The sequence below is a fragment of the Ambystoma mexicanum genome, chromosome 9 (genome assembly GCF_040938575.1).
Source record: "Ambystoma mexicanum isolate Mex_15411 chromosome 9, UKY_AmexF1_1, whole genome shotgun sequence".
NCBI classification, from domain to species: domain Eukaryota; kingdom Metazoa; phylum Chordata; class Amphibia; order Caudata; family Ambystomatidae; genus Ambystoma; species Ambystoma mexicanum.
The window spans coordinates 1258945404-1258963556 of NC_090931.1; positions in this window are offsets into that span (position 1 = coordinate 1258945404).

Consider the following 18153-nt stretch of genomic DNA (forward strand, 5'->3'; position numbering starts at 1 on the left):
TGGGGAGGGTGGATGGGCTGCCTGCGGGGCATGGGGAGGGTGGATGGTCTGCCTGCGGGGCATGTGGAGGGTGGATGGGCTGGCTGCGGGGCATGGTCAGGTTGGAAAGGCAGCCTGTGGGTCATGGGGGGGGAGTCAGGGCACACCCGGGAGGGCACACACTGCCAATGTGCGTGTAAGTCTCACTTGCGTACACCGAAATACACGTACCGCGCTCCCGCCAGCGAAATCACGTGTAAAGTGCACTCACGTACCCTGGAATACACGTATCCTGCTCGCACCAGCAAATTCACGTGGAAAGCTCACTCGCGTACACCCTGATTCGTGCAGCAGTGTGGTGAGGAGCCACATGCACCCCCTGCAGCCAGCCCACACCACAGGGGTCCACCCTACACCCCTGTCCATGACCCACAGGCTGCCTTCACCACAGGGGACCACCCTACACCCCTGTCCATAACCCACAGGCAGCCCTCACCACAGGGGACCACCATCCACCCCTGTCCATGACCCGCAGCCAGCCCATCACCCCTGGGCATGCCCCGCAGGCAGCCCATCACCCCTGGACATGCCCCACAGTCAGCCCATCAACCCTCCCTATGCCGTGCAGGCAGACCATCTGCCCTCCCCATGCCCTGCAGGCAGCCCATCACCCCTGGACATGCCCAGCAGACAGCCCATCCATCCTCCCCATGCCCCGCAGGCAGCCCATCCACCCTCCCCATGCCCTGCAGACGGCCCATCCACACTGACCATGCCCCGCAGCCAGCCCATCACCCCTGGACATGCCCAGCAGTCAGCCCATCCACCCTCCCCATGCCCCGCAGGCAGCCCATACACCCTGACGATGCCCTGCAGGCAGCCCATCCACCCTGACCATGCCCCACAGCCAGCCCACACCGCACGGGGACTTTTTCCATGCTATTTGCCTGGACCAAGCGGGGTATGCATATTCCGAGGGGTGCGCGGGGAGTTTTACATGCGATTGGGCTGGCATGAGCGGTGCACGCATATTCGTAGTGGTGCGCGAGGAATTTTACACATGATTGGGCTGGCACGAGCAGGGTACAGGAGTTTACATGCGATTGGGCTAGCGTGAGCAGGGTACAGGAGTTTACACGCGATTGGTATGGCGCGAGCGGGGTACTTGTATTCCGGGGTACGCAAGTGCGCTTTACACGTGATTTCACTGGCAGGAGCGGGGTACGTGTATTCCGAGGGGTGCGCATGGAGTTTCACACGCAATTGGGCTGATGCGAGCGGGGTACAGGAGTTTACTTCCGATTGGGCTGACGCAAGCTGGGTACATGTATTCCGGGTTACGTGAGTGCGCTTTACACGTCATTTCACTGGTGGGAGCAGGGTACATGTATTCTGTGGTACGCGAGTGAGAATTACACATGATTTGGCAGTGTGTGCCCTCACGGGTGTGCCCTCCCCATGCCCCACAGGCAGCCCATCCACCCTGACCATGCCCCGCAGACAGCCCATCCACCCTCCCCATGCCCCACAGGCAGACTATCCACCCTCTCCATGCCCTGCATGCAGCCCATCACCCCTGGACATGCCCAGCAGGCAGCCCATCCACCCTCCCATGCCCCGCAGGCAGCCCATCCACCCTGACCATGCCCTGCAGGCAGCCCATACCACAGGGGGCCACCCTACACCCCTGGGCATGCCCCGCAAGCAGCCCACATCACAGGGGCCCCCCTACACCCCTGAGCATGCCCTTCAGCCAGCCCATCACCCGTGACCATGCCCTGCATGCAGCCCATCCACCCTGACCATGCCCCGCAGCCAGCCCACACCGGAGGAGTGACTTTTTCCATGCTATTTGCCTGGCACGAGCAGGGTAGGCGTATTCCGAGGGGTGCGCGGGGAGTTTTATACACGATTGGGCTGGCACGAGCGGGGTACGCATATTCATAGGGGTGCGCAAGGAGTTTTACATGCGATTGGGCTGGTGCGAGTGGGGTACATGTATTCCGAGGGGTGCGCGGGGAGTTTTACATGCGATTGGGCTGGCGCGAGCGGGGTTCATGAGTTTACACGCGATTGGGCTGGCACGAGTAGGGTACGTGTATTCATTGGGGTGCGCAAGGAGTTTTACACGCGATTGGGCTGGCGCGAGAGGGTTACGCGTATTCCGAGGGGTGCACAAGGAGTTTTACACATGATTGGGCTGGCGCAAGCTGGGTACAAGAGTTTACACGCGATTAGGATGGCGCGAGCGGGGTACGTGTATTCATGGTATGCGAGTGCGCTTTACACATGATTTCGCTGGTGGGAGCGGGGTACCTGTATTCCGGGATACGTGAGTGAGAATTACATGCAATTTGGAAGTGTGTGCCCTCCCAGCTGTGCCCTCCCCTCTCCCTATGCCCCACAAGCAGCCCATCCACCCTGACCATGCCCCGCAGCCAGCAAATCCACCCTCCCCATGCCCCACAGGCAGCCCATCCACCCTCCCCATGCCCCGCAGGCAGCCCATCACCCCTGGACATGCCCAGCAGGCGGCCCATCCACCCTACCCATGCCCTGCAGCCAGCCCATCACCCCTGACCATGCTCTGCAGGCAGCCCATCCACCCTGACCATGCCCTGCAGCCAGCCTACACCACAGGGGGGACTTTTTCCACGCTATTTGCCTGGCGCGAGCAGGGTACGCGTATTCCGAGGGGTGCGCGTGGAGTTTTATACGTGATTGGGCTGGCACGAGTGGGGTATGCATATTCATAAGGGTGCGCGAGGAGTTTTACATGGATTCGGCTGGCGCGAGCGGGGTACAGGAGTTTACACGCGATTGGGCTGGCGTGAGTGGGGTACGTGTATTCCGAGAGGTGCGCAGGGAGTTTTACACGCGATTGGGCTGGCGCGAGCGCGGTACAGGAGTTTACACGCGATTGGGCTGGCATGAGCGGGGTATGCATATTCTGCGGGGTGCGCGCACAAGGAGTTTTACACACGATTGGGTTGTTGAGTGAGGGCTGAGTTGCGTTTTTAGCGTGATTTCATTGTTGGGGAGCTATATGCTGGTCCACTGGCCTTTGCGCGATGTAGGGGTTTGTGCGGATGTTTTTGGCGCACGGGGTGGGGTTGGGGGCATAACTGGTGCTGCTGCAGGCTTGCTGCATCACGCTGCATCACGGCTGGTTATGGACGTTTAAATCCATGAATACACGGTGCGTCGAAATGGGTTTTGGCGCACGTGGCTGTCGCAAGCTGGCGCCAGCCGCGTGCGCCACTTCTGCGCTTGATTCCATGAATTTCCCTGTATATCGGCAAGTAGTTTCACATAAGGATTGAACAGCAAAGGGCTCAATGAGCAACCATGGGAAGCACAGTATATGATCGCCACAGGAACATTTTCAAAAGGTTGTAAAGCAATTGACTGTGCATTGATCAACAACAACAAAAAGATTTAACTGAGGACAATGCATGATCTCTAATACCCATGAAATAAAGATGACCAAGGAGGGTGTGATGGATGATGGTGTTGGGTGCTGCTGAGAGATCTAAGTGAATGAGGGCACTGCCACCGTCCACCAGACCCCTGAGTTCATCCGCCACAGCAATCATGACAGACTCCATGCTTCAACCAGGCCTGATGGCTACCTGAAAATAATCCAGGAGAGAAACATTTAGTTTGAATGTTTGGAGCAAAGAGGTCACTATGGACTTGGCTTGCTTCTATAGGTAAGCTCGAAGAAATGGTGGACATTCACTGGGTCGTCAGTGCCAAGAGTAGGCTTTCTTAGTAAAGCAACAAGTAGTGCATGCTTAAACGTTATTCAGGGACTATTTTGTAGCATGTTGCTTGCATTGCCTATATCAATGCAACACTATGGAATGTGGAACCCTGGGGTTTCATGAATGCCAGTTGGCCATTCAGGATGGGAGCCACAGCTAGAAGGATGGTGTTACCTGCTCTCCCTGCTACCTTCTAACCTTATACCCTGTAACAAAATGAAGCACTTCATCTTTTGTACTTACTGGCTCCAGCATTCTTCCTGCTCCTCTCCTGTGTATCCTGCGGACCCCAGACACTGCATATGCTCACAATGAACAAGGCATTAATGATATCATAAAGATTGTGAGCCCATGAAACGTGGCCTTTCTTGAGGAGGCATGGGGGACATGGCTTGTGGGGAGAACCTGTAAAGCATCTAAGCCCTGGCATGCAGATGCAGCCTGGGAATGCAACCTCCCAGCATTGACTCTACAGGTGTAATGGCACGGCCAGTGCAGCTCAACACGCCAGTAGCTGTATGCTCACACTCCTATCAATGTGAATGTGGCCAGACTCTTACAAATCTGTTGGGGAGATATACAAGAGAGAACAAGTGAAACAGGAGTTTGTCGTTTTTAAACAACCTTAAATAGCTCGGAGATTTTAAAACTTGAAATCATTCAGACAAAAAAAAAGTATTCTTTCCATTGATAGAGCTTTTTATAAGATCGATGTCTGCAAAGAGAAATTAGTTCTAAATGTGTGTCACATTTGACCCACGAGGCACACTTTGAGTGCCCTGTCATTTTCTTTTCTGTTTCCAACTGCTCTATGAACCAAACTTTGCTGGGGTGTGTTAGGCAGAATCCAGGGCAGTTCCCTTAGGGAGCACTACCCCAGATTAGGACTACAGGTGAGAGCAATAAATCCCCTTTGGTATCAGTCTGTACCACAAAGATTTAGTTGGTAGCTGTGGCTGAGCAGTCAGACTTATCTCAAGAGGGAGATGAGCAGTATTCAGGGTTGACACAATAGGTAGTACAGTACTATGGAGCAAGGAAACACTGACCAAAGCTTTGTATTAACAAGAGAATATATATTTATTATATACACTTCTAAGTCAACACTTAGATCACAGTTAATAAAGTAAGTTAAGTTTAGTCAAAAGAAAAGCATATACAACTCCCTATTCAATTGTACACAAGTTTGCGGTAGAGTGAAAACTGAGCAAAATGGCACAGTGAAAACCAACTACAAATGGCACTCTAACAATTTAACGAAAGGGAGGGAAAGCACAAGTTAAACAGAAATATCTTCAGACACCCCCTAGCAACACTTCCCTGAAGTTTTGTGAACAAGTGATTCACAGTAACACTTTAGCCAAAAGATAAGTGAATGAAAACTGAGCAAAATGGCACTCCACAAGTTAAAACAGTAGGAAGGAAGAGGGGTTTAGAAGATTTAGGTGCATACACTCATTTCTCATTGAAAACGAATCTAGTGAGAGCAGATCTAACAAATCAGCCATAGTCAATAGGTCTGAGCCAGAGTCAGTGGTGCAGAGCCAAGGCTTAGGAGCAAAAATGTTCTTGTAGCTGCAGTCAAGTCTTTAGTAGAAAAATTATTGAAGAGGTAGATGTGAGGTGAAAGACAATGTTAAGAGAGAGGGCGGCCAACCCCACAAATAGTTAAATGATTTAAAACACCTTTAAGGCTACCACGGAAAAAGGGCGGCCTGGCGGAACAATGTACCTTAAACGTGAAGAATTGGCTGCTGCGGTGGCGGTTGTTCCTGGTAGTTCCTGCAGGTCGAGGGATCCAACAGAGGAAGAGAGGCTCTCGTCGTGTAGGAAGGTTCGAGTCGCTGCACTACCCAGGGATGAAACTAGCCGCAGTGCTGCCAAACAAAGTTTAAAAGGTACGCTCCTTTTAATCGCCGTCCAGGTCGATAGCTGCCTGGCTATCCAGTCCCCAAGTGCTGGGCACTGTCGATTCGACCAAGGCACGTCCGAGGAAGCGATAGGTGAACTGGTTGACCCCACCAGCTCAAGGGAAGGAGGCTCTTTCGCTGAAGATCTCCTCTCGTCGTGTGGAAGAAAAGTGGTGAGACGATCCGGCAGGGCTTCACTGGTGGTGTAGATGCTGAAGATGTCTCTGGGTTCTCTTCCCTTCGGTTCCGTAGTCCCAGTGGTGACGTCTTGCTCTTCCAGTCCTCAGGACCCTGCTTTTATGCAGAAAGAGACCCATTCATACAGCCTAGCTGTCACTCACACAGTGGAGTGGTCATCTTGGCGGGAGACCCTCCAGCCTATCAGGTTAGAGTGCGATCTGAGTTGCTGTGGCAACTCTGTCCAGGGGTTCTACTCCCCCTCCCAAACAACAGACCCACCCCAGACTCAGAGGCACCGAAAGGAGGGCTTCTGGGCAGAAACCCGCCAAAAGAGCAAACAAAAGATCCCCAACCTGGGTTAGGAATATAGAGTAAGGCTCGAGAAAGAAGTTTTATCAAAGATCTGGCAAATAAAACCTACCAGAGTAAAGTTAATAATAAAATAAACCAGCGGTATGTTAGAGGCTGTCAGTAAAAGTATTAGCCTCGAACAATGGAAAATCCCATAGGAAAATATTCGCGGTCGGATATAATAGGTAGTAACTACTGCCACCAGCCCTTGAGGTTTTAAGGGTCCAAGGGTGTCAACAGCAGATGAGATTATAGCATAAAAAGTCTACAATAGGTCTGTGAACAGTTTATTGCTAAATCCACAATCAACGCATTGTAAATATCGTTAGTACCCGGCGAGGGCGCAATCAGAATGCAAGAGCCATTCTGATTGGCCCTCGCCGAGTTATTACCAGGCCGGGAATCCCTCTGTCGGGATTCCACTGCCTTTGTCCACAGCGAGGGGCGTGGCAACCCCTTAGCCAATGAGGAGGCTCGAAGCGGTGCCATCCCTGCTCCGAGCCTCCCCACAGCTGGAGGCTTCCCTCGTCCCTCGCCGGGGATGCAGCTACTTTTTTTTCCCCTTCTTCTCCCCCGCCCGCCCAACCCCACTTAAATTCTTTTTGATCCTTTTTCAGGATTGGACGCGCTGGGAACACTTGTGTTCCCAGCGCGTCCGCTCCCGATGGCCGCCATGGAAAGGGAAAACGGACTCCGTTTACCCTTTCCATGGCAGCCATTTTCTTGGTTGTTTCTTTTCTTTTTTTTTCTGTCCCAAAACGCTGCAGCGGTTCGGGACAGAAAAAATGCTTTTAGTGCCCCGGTAACACAGATATTGCGGGCCGGGGTAATGCCCCCTCCACTCGGGTCATATTGCTTAAATGTTAACACCAGTCGGAAAGCTAATCATGGTGACAGTCAATATCAAGGAGGTTATATGGCACTGATTGAGTTCAGTATACATGCATGTGTGTCTGGGCTTTGCCGAGCACAACCCTAGTGGGGAAGCAACAAAGCACAGTACATACGGGCTGCACCAGGTAGTTGCAAGTAATGTGTGAAGGGATAGTAGAGAAGCCGGGGTGGATGGGGGATGCAGGTGAGCTCGAGGTTGGGGAACTGGATCTTTAGTTCCTTTCTCAAGTGTAGGATGGAGAGGGCAAGTCTTATCTGCACTGATGATGTGTTCCAGAAACAGGGTGCGAAGCAGGAAAAGTCTTGCTTCCTGGTCTAAGATGGTGAAGGCTTCAATAGTAGATTCACTAAACAGCGATGAAGTGGTCAGAGATGATCTGTTAGAGATTTCATCTGAAGGTCATGGACCTCCTTAAAGCACATTAATACGTCTTTTGGGTAGCACCTGGGCTGACATCTGCAAACATGCAATAGCCCTTGCATGCCCTGTTGTCTTGTTCTGTGTGTTTAAATAGGTTTGTCCAACAATACCCCTACCTAAACTAACATCTAACTCCACCAACAGGGGAATACATATATATTATTATAAAAAAGGAGATAGATTCAATATTTGCACCAATTATCTCATCACCAAAACTCAAGGATCACTGTTTATCCGGCACACTTACTCCTGAAAAAATAGACTGTATGCATTAATACATCAAAAACTCATAAAGTAAATTTATTCAAAAATAGATTCAATACTTAAACACATATTGATCCAAACACAAAACACAGTGGATAAAAAAACGAATGAAAAGTTCATCTAAAACAACCTCACACAATTCAAAAGACACAAATGACAATACACTACTACATTCAACATTCTAAATGTGTCATAAAATCATTCCCGACATTTTTCTGTTCTTCAAATTCCTCAAAGGGTGAACATTCTTCAGGGGAAACTCTGTAAACACTGTAGTATGCTTCAACACTGTGTTAAGGGGGTCTCCATGATCGAAAGTGCCCCCTAGTTACAATTGATGCAATAGGTCACCGCCACACAAGATGTCTATGCAGACCATAAATCACCCAAGTGTGAAACTGGATACTAGACAGAGGTTCACATACGCCGTGCCCTGCATGAAGTATATGCAAAACATACCTACCAAACGCAAGACAACATCCAGCTAACCACACGCCCACCCGTGGAATCGCTTAATTAACAGCAAGGAAGGACTGGGTACCTAAATATGGGACCCGTCGCTGACACTGAAAAGGGACTAAAAAACAGTCACGTGGCTAAACTCAGAAAAAGGACAACTGTGGTGGTGCCGACCCGCGGCCATCGTAGTGTAGATGCAGCATAGAGTACGCTACAAAAGAGCGTAATTGTATTAGCCCAATAAATGGTTAGTTACCAAATTATCAATTACTAATGTTAATTACTATACTACCCCCATAGCACATGTTGAAAAAATCTACTGAGGTAGTACAGCCCCACACAGTTGGAAGGTGCAACTTGGACCACAATATTACGTTTGTGTCCTCAAGCTTGGGAACAGACAATGGTAACTCATGAGGTGTGTCAAACCACAACATTTGCAAACGAGACCAATGTCACAACAATTTTTTGTACAAATGATAGAGACACATATAGGTAGTATCTTTTCATTTCTCTGTGTGAGCCACATCATTCGGGATCCTGGTTAACCACATGATTACATTAACATCCTCAGCCAAGGCCTAGACAATGGTGACTAATGATGTGTTTCGTGACATATCATTAACATCCGATATTAATATCGCAGAAAATTATAATAATACAATCACATTTCAAATGATAGAGACCCATCTAGTTTACATTTTCCCTTTCTCAGTGCAGCCAATATGGCACTGATCCGTCAACCAGCTTGGGCGCGTATGGTACAAAATCATTCCCTTGGATACCCCCAGTCACTGTAGTTTATATTAAGTTCACACAATTCCAATCAATACCTTCATTTAAACTCACTATATGGCTCTGCAGTTAAAGATTATTTTCTGCTCAAAATTAAGCAATTTGTGGTCAATCTCTAGTTTACTAGTCCCATGTATCTTTTTCAATATGAGCCAATGTAAAATGTAAAATCAGTGTGTCCATGTTCCTTTTCTAAAAAAAATGCTTGACTAATGGCGCTGCGGTTACTTTATTCTTTATACAGCAGCGATGTTCAACCATGTGAACCCGACATTTCCTGTTTTTCTTACCTACATAATGTAGGCCACATGAACAGGTGATCATATAAATGACATTTTGAGTGTTACAGTTGGTCATTTCATTGAGGTCCCACACCAAATTAGGCAGAATTTGAACAGTTCTTTTCTCCTCTGTTTGTTCACACATACTGCACTGTCCACAAGGGAAATGGCTCTTAACCTCAGGCAAACCCCACAATGTGGTTTGTCGTGTCTGCCTAGTCTGAATCTCTGTTACATCATTTCTTACCAGCATGTTGCATAAACGTTGGCTCTTTTTAAACGGCACCAATGGTGGTAACACTTTTTTACCATGGTAGACTTTCCTCCAAGTTTTCTTAATGATCGTTTTGATCTTATAGGATAAATTAGAGTACGTGTTAACAAAAACAGTCTCAATATCTCTGGCTTCTTTGTTGGTTTTCTCCAAAAGAGCTTCCCGTTTATTTTTATAGGCCCTTTGGAGGCATTCCTGATCACTTTGGACAGATATCCCTTCACCAACAATTTCTGTGTCAGAATTTTAGCGCTCTTACTATAATCTTCTTTGAAGCTGCTATTCCTTTTTAACCTAAGGAATTGTCCGAAGGGCAAGTTAATTTTCATGTGTTTCGCATGATGACTACTATAGTTAAGCAGAGCAATTTTATCTGTGGTCTTATTGTAGGTTTTAACTTTCAGCACACCAATAGAGTGGACAATAGTGAAGTCCAAAAAATTAATTTCGCAATTGCTTATAGATTTGGTGAATTTCAGGAACCGATTCTGTTGGTTCAACCAGTCCACAAAGCTGTTGGCTTCTTCGAAGGACCCATCCCAAACAATCAGAACATTGTCAATATAACAAAGCCACTTATATCTGATAGAGAGGCCTCCATTCTCAGAGCCAATGCTTTTGTGAAGATTTTGTTGTCTATGTCTAGCAAGCTTATTGGCCTATAGCTACTTGTTTTAACTGGAGATGTCCATTCTTTCAAAAAAACAGATATCGATGCATGCCTCATAGACTCCAGAAGACGACCTTCAATTAAAGATGAGTGTAACATGGCCAACATAAGATGGAAAACCTCTTCCGGGAAGATTTTATACAGTTCAGCTGGCAAACCATCCGGGCCCGGACACTTTCCTGAATTTAAAGCACCTGCGGCAGACCTGAGTTCCTCCACATTCAAGTCTTTTCCAAGGGAATCTATGTATTTTGACTTTACAGTTTTCAAATGACAATCATCAACAAAATGTCTCACTTCTTCCTGCTTCATACGAACTTCTGAAGAGTAAAAGTCGGGATAATAATTCTTGAAAGTATCATTAATTTCCATAAGTTCAAAGGTCACAATCCCATCTCTCCTTTCAATAGCATTAATTGTCCTTTCATTCTCCATAGTCCTTCATCAATGAGCAAGAAGCCGCTCACATTTTTCGCCCTTTTCATAGTACTTGCATTTTGTTCTGAACAGGAGTTTTTCGGTTTTTGACATAAGCAGATCTTCTAATTTTTCTTTTTTCTTTTGCAGGGATCCAAATGAGCACATAGAGAAATTCAGCATATTTTCTTTTTCAAGAATCTCAATTTCCTCATTCAGTTTCTTAATCTTAATGTCCTTCTCTTTTTTCTTTTTGCTCGACAGACCTATCAACATTCCTCTCATGTAAGCCTTAAAGGCTTCCCACACATACTTTTCTTTCACTTCACCAGTCCAGTTTTGAGCTATAAAAAATCTTGCTTCCTTAACTATTTTTTCCACAATATCATTGTCATCAAGAAGTGTTACATTAATCTTCCAATGGTTTGACTTTGGTAAAGGGTAGGTAAGTTTCATTTCCAAAGAGACCGGTGCATGGTCAGAAATTACAATGGCTTTGATATTACTCACTTTGAAAGACTGTCTACACAAGCCAGAAGTCATGAGTAGGTCAATCCGAGAATATACTTTGTGTCTTGCAGAATAGAAGGTATATTGCTTAGTTAGAGGGTTCTGTAATCTCCACACATCCACCAGATTCCAGTCATCCATAAATCTTTTCAAGGCTTCTCCTATCAAGTGTTTTGCACTGTCCAAAGTATCTCCACTCTTGTCCATAAGTGGATTTAAAGTAACATTAAAATCTCCCCCCTATAACATTATTTACACTTACTTTCTGCATGAGTTGTGTAATTGAAGTAAAAAAACTTCCGTCCCCACCATTAGGAGCATATATATTACACATACAGTATGCTACATCTTGAATAATCATATTAACACAAACTATTCTTCCATTGAAATCTTTTTCACATTTTACACCTGTAATCGGCAGAGTTTCCTTATCAAAATGCAAACCCCTCTAGAACTAGAAGTGAAGGATGAACAATATACACTATCAACCCACTCTCTTTTCCACTTATCACCATCCACTTCCAGCAAATGTGTCTCCTGCAACATTGCCACATCCGTCCCCAATTCCCCTAATCTATGCAAAATCATTTTCCTCTTATTCAGACAATTAGCCCCATTAACATTCCATGAAACTACTCTCAAATTACTCTTATAAGTTGAAGCCATGAGAGAACTGTCACGTATTCCTCCTGTGATGAAACCTAGCCCTGCAAAATAATCAACAACTAACACAAGAAAATAAAAATACTAAATGAAACAAAAAACAAACAAACATAACTTCTTGGATTTAAACAATCCAAACCTCTGGAAGCCCCCCTTCCACACTCACATTGAAAGGGACTGTTCTGCTCCCTCCCATTACCACTAACCTCTTCACCCCAATTAAGTAACTAATTCCACAAAACTATTCTGAAAAATTATTTGATTAACAACTCCACAATCCTCTTTGGCAAACTTAATGTGTTACCAAAAGAACCATTTAAACTTCCAATCGATGTATTAAAATTCTACACCATCATATACAAATGACCTGAAGTGAATCACAAAATTAGAAAACAATAATGTATAGTCTAACTGGAAGTGCTATCTTTTGTGCCATTCAACAACCACATCCTAGAGTTTATGCAAGGTATCCCACTACCATCAGCACAGGGGAGGATAATTCCACCAGACAATTACTGGCGATGTACCACCAGTAATTTGGGGGGAAAAGTTCCTAGACCAGGACAGCCAGTTTCCATATATGCGGCCCTCCTCCAGACCCCCTGTTCTTCCCCCTGATTTGGGCAGAGACAAAAAGGGATATTTCAAAACAGTAAAGGGGGAGGCCAGCACACCTGAAGTGCTTTGTAGATGAGAGTACTCCAACAAGCCAAATACCAATCACAAGGATCTACACCCACTAGTCCAATAGTAGAGAGAACACCGTCCATTTCTACAGCATCCCTTCTCATATTCATGCAAAGAAACCTCTAAATAAAAAACACATCAGAAATACCAAGAAGTGGATGTCTGGTAATCAATCACCAATTGTGTAAACATCCACAGAAGTATCGGGCTGCTCATCTTGAAGTAGCAGATGGAACTACAGGACCACAAGCCACAACACAAAGCACCACTAGGACATGTATAAAGCCTGACAGGACCCGCACAATTGCGAGATACTTCACCCGCTGACAGCACAGACTACCTAAAATCATTGGCCCAGAGATGAGAACCAACAGAGCATCTTAGTTCTGTGTATACCATAAAATAGATCCAGCAATGGCTCCTACATCTCTGAAAGTTCTTCACACGTCTGGCATCTATTTCCTCATCAGCAGGGAAGGCCCATCCACAGGATAGGATAATTATGCATCAAGCACTGTGCGGTGGGGTGCTGTTGGGTGATGTATAAGGTAGGAGGTGGAAATACTCTACTGTTCCTTGCTGTACCGTATATGCATATGTAAAATCCAACGTCTTGCATTATTCTATTTTGGCATTTATATGGTACGCTATATATCATTGGTATGACCTCAAAGCGCTTGTGGGTTGAACGCCCTCGGGGACCGTAGTCCAGATCTGTCGAGAGAGTAGGGTATTATAGGGTGCTTGGGTGCACTCAATATGTGAGCAGCTAAGCCCGGATTTACTCTGTTCTGGCATGCACAATTAAAAATGTATAGGAGGACTGAAGGGCTGTACATTGGGGGGAGAAGTGCAACTTTACTTATGATCAGCATCATCAAGGGGATGTACACACTGAAGAAGTAGGCAACCTGCTGCCCACTAGAGTGAATGGGGAGGGATAATGGAAGTTGCATGCCACACATATCTGAAGACCCACATCTTACCCAGCCCAGCTGTACAATAAAACATTTAATATCTTTTATGATTATTATAAAGGTATTTATTGAGCGAGGACCTACTTTCGGGAAGCAGCAGATTGCTTTGCAAGTCATAGGGAGAAGTACACAGCAAGGGAAGCAGATCACAAGAGATCAATACAAAAAGGTGGGGAGCTAACAACAGCAGAAGGGGAGGGTGTACAATTTGGCAACACAGAATCTACAAGCAGTAAAGGGAAGGAAACTGTCAGTGGTGGCGCTGTCTTCTAGCAATTTCTTAGAAGGTGACTGGCTTACCCTGCTTCTTTGATGAGTTTGTGATGAGAAGAGAAAGGGCCTGTCCCAATAGGAGGCCAGCCTTGTACTCATTGATAAAACAGAGTATCAAAGATGCCTACCTGGGGAAAGAGTCAGGACTGGAGGAAACCCTTGTGGGGAAACACATAGGAAGATCCGGGAGGAGAAGGTTCAGAAGTTGTAAGAGGAATAGAGCAGGAGGAGGAGAAGAGCCCTAATGGGCTGAGTTAAGTGGAAATGGGAAGGGGAGGCAAGGAATGGACGAACAGGGCTAACAAGGTTTCAGAAGGCATAAAAAAGAAAGGGGGAAAACCAGCATAACTGCAACAAGGTTGCGACGCACCACAGCTGAATCCTCTGGGGCTGAAATAGGCACCATGTTGGATTGACCCACAACGTGGAATAACTAGAGCTCTGCTACAGGTGCCGGAAAGCATAGCGGGCTCCGACGTATAATCAATAATGGAGAACCATGACAGAAACACAAAGAGAAGATCACTGAGACACAGGATAGATTGGGAGTGAAGGGTGTGTGGATCTAAGTGTTAGGGCGATCCATTCCTTGAAGAGGAGGGTCTTGAGTTTCTTCCAGAAATGTAAAAACGAGGGGGCAAGCACTCTGCTCATAGGGAGGAGGTTCCAGACTCTGGCAGTATAGGCAGAGAAGGACTGTATTCCAATGATTTCCGTCCTGCAATGGCAGAGCGCACGTCTGAACATGTCCTTGCTGCTGGTGGATCATTGGCCTCCAGTAATCCTGAGCTTCTGAGTGAGGTTGCTTCGGGACTTGAGGGTGATGGCCTTGTAGAGGATGCAGCAGGTCTTGAAGGTGATACATCCTCATAGCTGGAGCCAGTGCAGAAAGATGTGGGTCGGAGTGATGTGGTTTAATTTTCAGATTCCTTTGCTGAGGCTTGCTGTAGGATGTAGATCACATCTCAGAGTTGCTAGTGTGATTGCCAGAAGGCCTTTCAGATGGGCATTGCCACCATCCATGTGGGAGATGACAAAGGCTTTGACAGATCGGAAGTTGTTTGCTGGGATGAAGGGCTTGAATTTCTGCTGCTTAAGTTGTCTCTAATGTTGTACAGTACTGTATCTCTACAGTACTGTGCAAAAAGGAATGTTATTCTGCATTTAGGTATTGAATTGTTGAAGTGCATTGTGGTGCACTATTTGGAGGAAAATCAAACTTACTTTCTGTGCAGTGTTTACAGTGTACACTGTGTATTGTGATGAATCCAATGGAGTAATCACAGATTCCCCAGCGTTGACCTCCTCCCATGTTACCAGGGGACGGAAGCTGCTACCTGATCCTGACTATGGGGGTGGTAATATGAGGGAGGATCACATGGGAGGAGACAACTACCGGGGAAACATGTTGACTTTATTGGAGAGGACGCAGTATCTCCCCCTTTCCCATGCGGAAGACATTATGACACCAAATACCTTAATGGCCTATTGTCAGCTAACGGATCCCCCTTGTAGAGGAAGACCAAAAACCTCTTCTGTACACTACTTTGGTCAGGCAAAATTTTGACCCGCAACTTACACATAACACCTTTTGTTTCTGATGTACCCTTATGGGAAAATAGGAAAATCCATTTAAGAGGTGGCTCACACATAACACCTTTTGTTTCTAATGTGTCTTTTGTGAAATCCCTGAGCAAAACCATGTAAGAGTTCAAAGTCCAATGACAATCCATGGACTCCAACTCCCATAATCACCCAGGTACTGAGATGAGGAGGAGGATGAGGGAGCTTGTGCAAAGTGACAGGAGCTCGAAGTACAACATGCACGCTAGTTGTTTTTCCAAGTCTCCAGTGCACAGGACATTTAAAGATGGCAATCACATTATGTGAACGAGCAGTGCAGGAGAGGATGTTAAACCCCAGACTGAGGCTCACGAGCGTAAAGCACACGGACCGGCTTTGAGGAATAGAGAAGGCCACGGAACAGAAGGAGAGAAGGCACGTGCAAACAAGAAGGGCCGTAGAGATGATGGGAACCACACAGAAGCTCCTGGAGGTCAGGCCACTCACAGTGACAATGTTTTAAAGTCTGGGCCGAAAAGGGAAAGCTGGTGTGTGACCGCAGAGCCACGCTGGAGGCTGGAAGAATGTCTGCATACACACCAAAGTGGAAAGCGGGTGAAGGAGCCACACCACAGAGGCACGAGCAGAGTCAGAGATGTTGGAAAAGACTGATGAGTCTGCCCAAAATAGCTGGGGACCCCCGGGCATTGCGATAAGTGCAACAAGTTATGTTTGAAGGGTATAAAATTGCTGATGAAGAAAATACCTGAAGTTTGTTTGAATGCAGTCAAGGCAAAGTGCAAATTCAACACCCAATAAGAAGAATGTTTCAATGCAGACAAGACAAAGTAAGAAGAATGTTTCAATGCAGACAAGACAAAGCACAAAGACAAACCCCAATCCAGTACAGATGCATGAGATGCCTCTTTGGGGTATATGATATTGTGGTATAACCAAGGAACTGTAAAATGCATAAGAAGTCCTGTCAGGTGAGTAGACTAGGCAGCTGAACTTGTATAAGGATTCCTGGCTGAGGAGTATACCAGATGATCTGAAAAACCTAAAAGAAGTCCAGGCAGGAGAGTACACCTGACAAATGAAATTGAACAAAGATACCTGGCAGGGGAGTATACCAGGCAAGTTACAAGAAGTCTAAAGAAAGACTGTTACAGAATGTATTGATTAAACAAGACCTTTTTGAGTCAAGAGAAGGCCCAAAGGAACTGTTAAGCTAAAGAGGCATGTTTGCCATCCTATGTAAAGAATCCAGGGGAAGGGAACCATCCTCTTGGAACCAAGGGTCTTTACCTTGGAGAACATTTTTGTTGGAGTAATTCTAATATTTTTGATTTTTAACGCTTTTAGCAACATCAAGTTAAACACATTTCTCTGGACCCTTAGTTGTTTTGTTTGTAGAGTGAGGGCCAGGATAGGATGTTTTGGACACAAGGACGGCTTATTAGTTACTGACATCCTGACACAAGGAAACAACCGGATTATATCTGCACACTACCCAGCCTCTTAATACATCAGTACATATTAATTAGAGAGCTGGGATAGTACCTACTACGAGACATTCATTGTCTTGATATACAATCAAACTTCAATACCAATTATTGCATATACTAAGACCCATCATGCATTAGGAGGTCATCAAAGACCTAGTGGATAGACCAGCATGACAAACTCCAATCACCAGGTTACAGTAAAATTGTATGTTCCCCTCTGCTGGAGTATCACAAGTACATCCCTGTGCTGTTGTAAGCAATGCTACCTCTCCATACAAATAGTTATCCCTATGGAGCATGTGGTTTGCAGCCTGTCTAGAGTCTACCTCTATGCTACCACATGCCTAAAAAAACTACATTTTAAGGCCCAAAGAATAGCCACTGAATCATAGACATAGACTATTGTTTCTGGATCTCAGGACCTGTATATTGTGATAAAACTAAAGAGGGATTATGGAGATACCTCTAACTCAGTATATGTGCTTACCAGTACCCTCCACACCAAACAGTTCTACAAATGTAATGAGTGTCCACCTACGCTGACATGTTTCAACCCAACTCATGATTCTGGGACATTCATCCAGAACATGAGCATTTGTGGCGTGAACATTCAGAGACAAACAAACATGTTGTCTATTAATAGGTTATTTTCCTCTCTCCTTTCATTAGCTAATTTGAGAAAAGAAAGAGGTGTTACATAAGTTTGTATCCTATGAGGATAGTGTGCTACATAGGTCCTAATTCATATGTCCCTTTTATATATAATCCACCATTATCAGATTACTGGACAGCAGAGAAATATGGTAAATCTCCATTCTACCAATCCCGAGCCGCAAACCAAATTTTGCCCGTCTTCCTTGGGGCACTACATATCCACCTGGTCCTTTCTCAGTAGTATTATATGCACTGTAATTGTACTTCTTTATAAACTATTTTCAAAGTAAGAGGCAAACCTGTTTCAATGGGCTGTATCACCTTACCCATGCCAAATATACAGTGTGTGTGTGACTAAAGTTATACGTGGCAAATAGTTTTAGACCAAATGTAAAAAAAGTTATGTGTTATTTTGCTGTCTTCAACAACCTGGAATTTTTGCAGGCTTATGTTTCAGACTGCTTATCTTTAATTTGTTGTATTCTCATTTTAAGTGCCAATATCTTGCTCCCACACTTGCAAGCTCCATCTGCTTATGTGAGCATTCCAAAATAGAGGTCACAATTACAAGATTTAAATAAAATATCCTTACAATATGGAATCCGGCACTGAGTGAGGTCTATCTCAACCTTTTTTAAAATTTTTTTATTTGTATA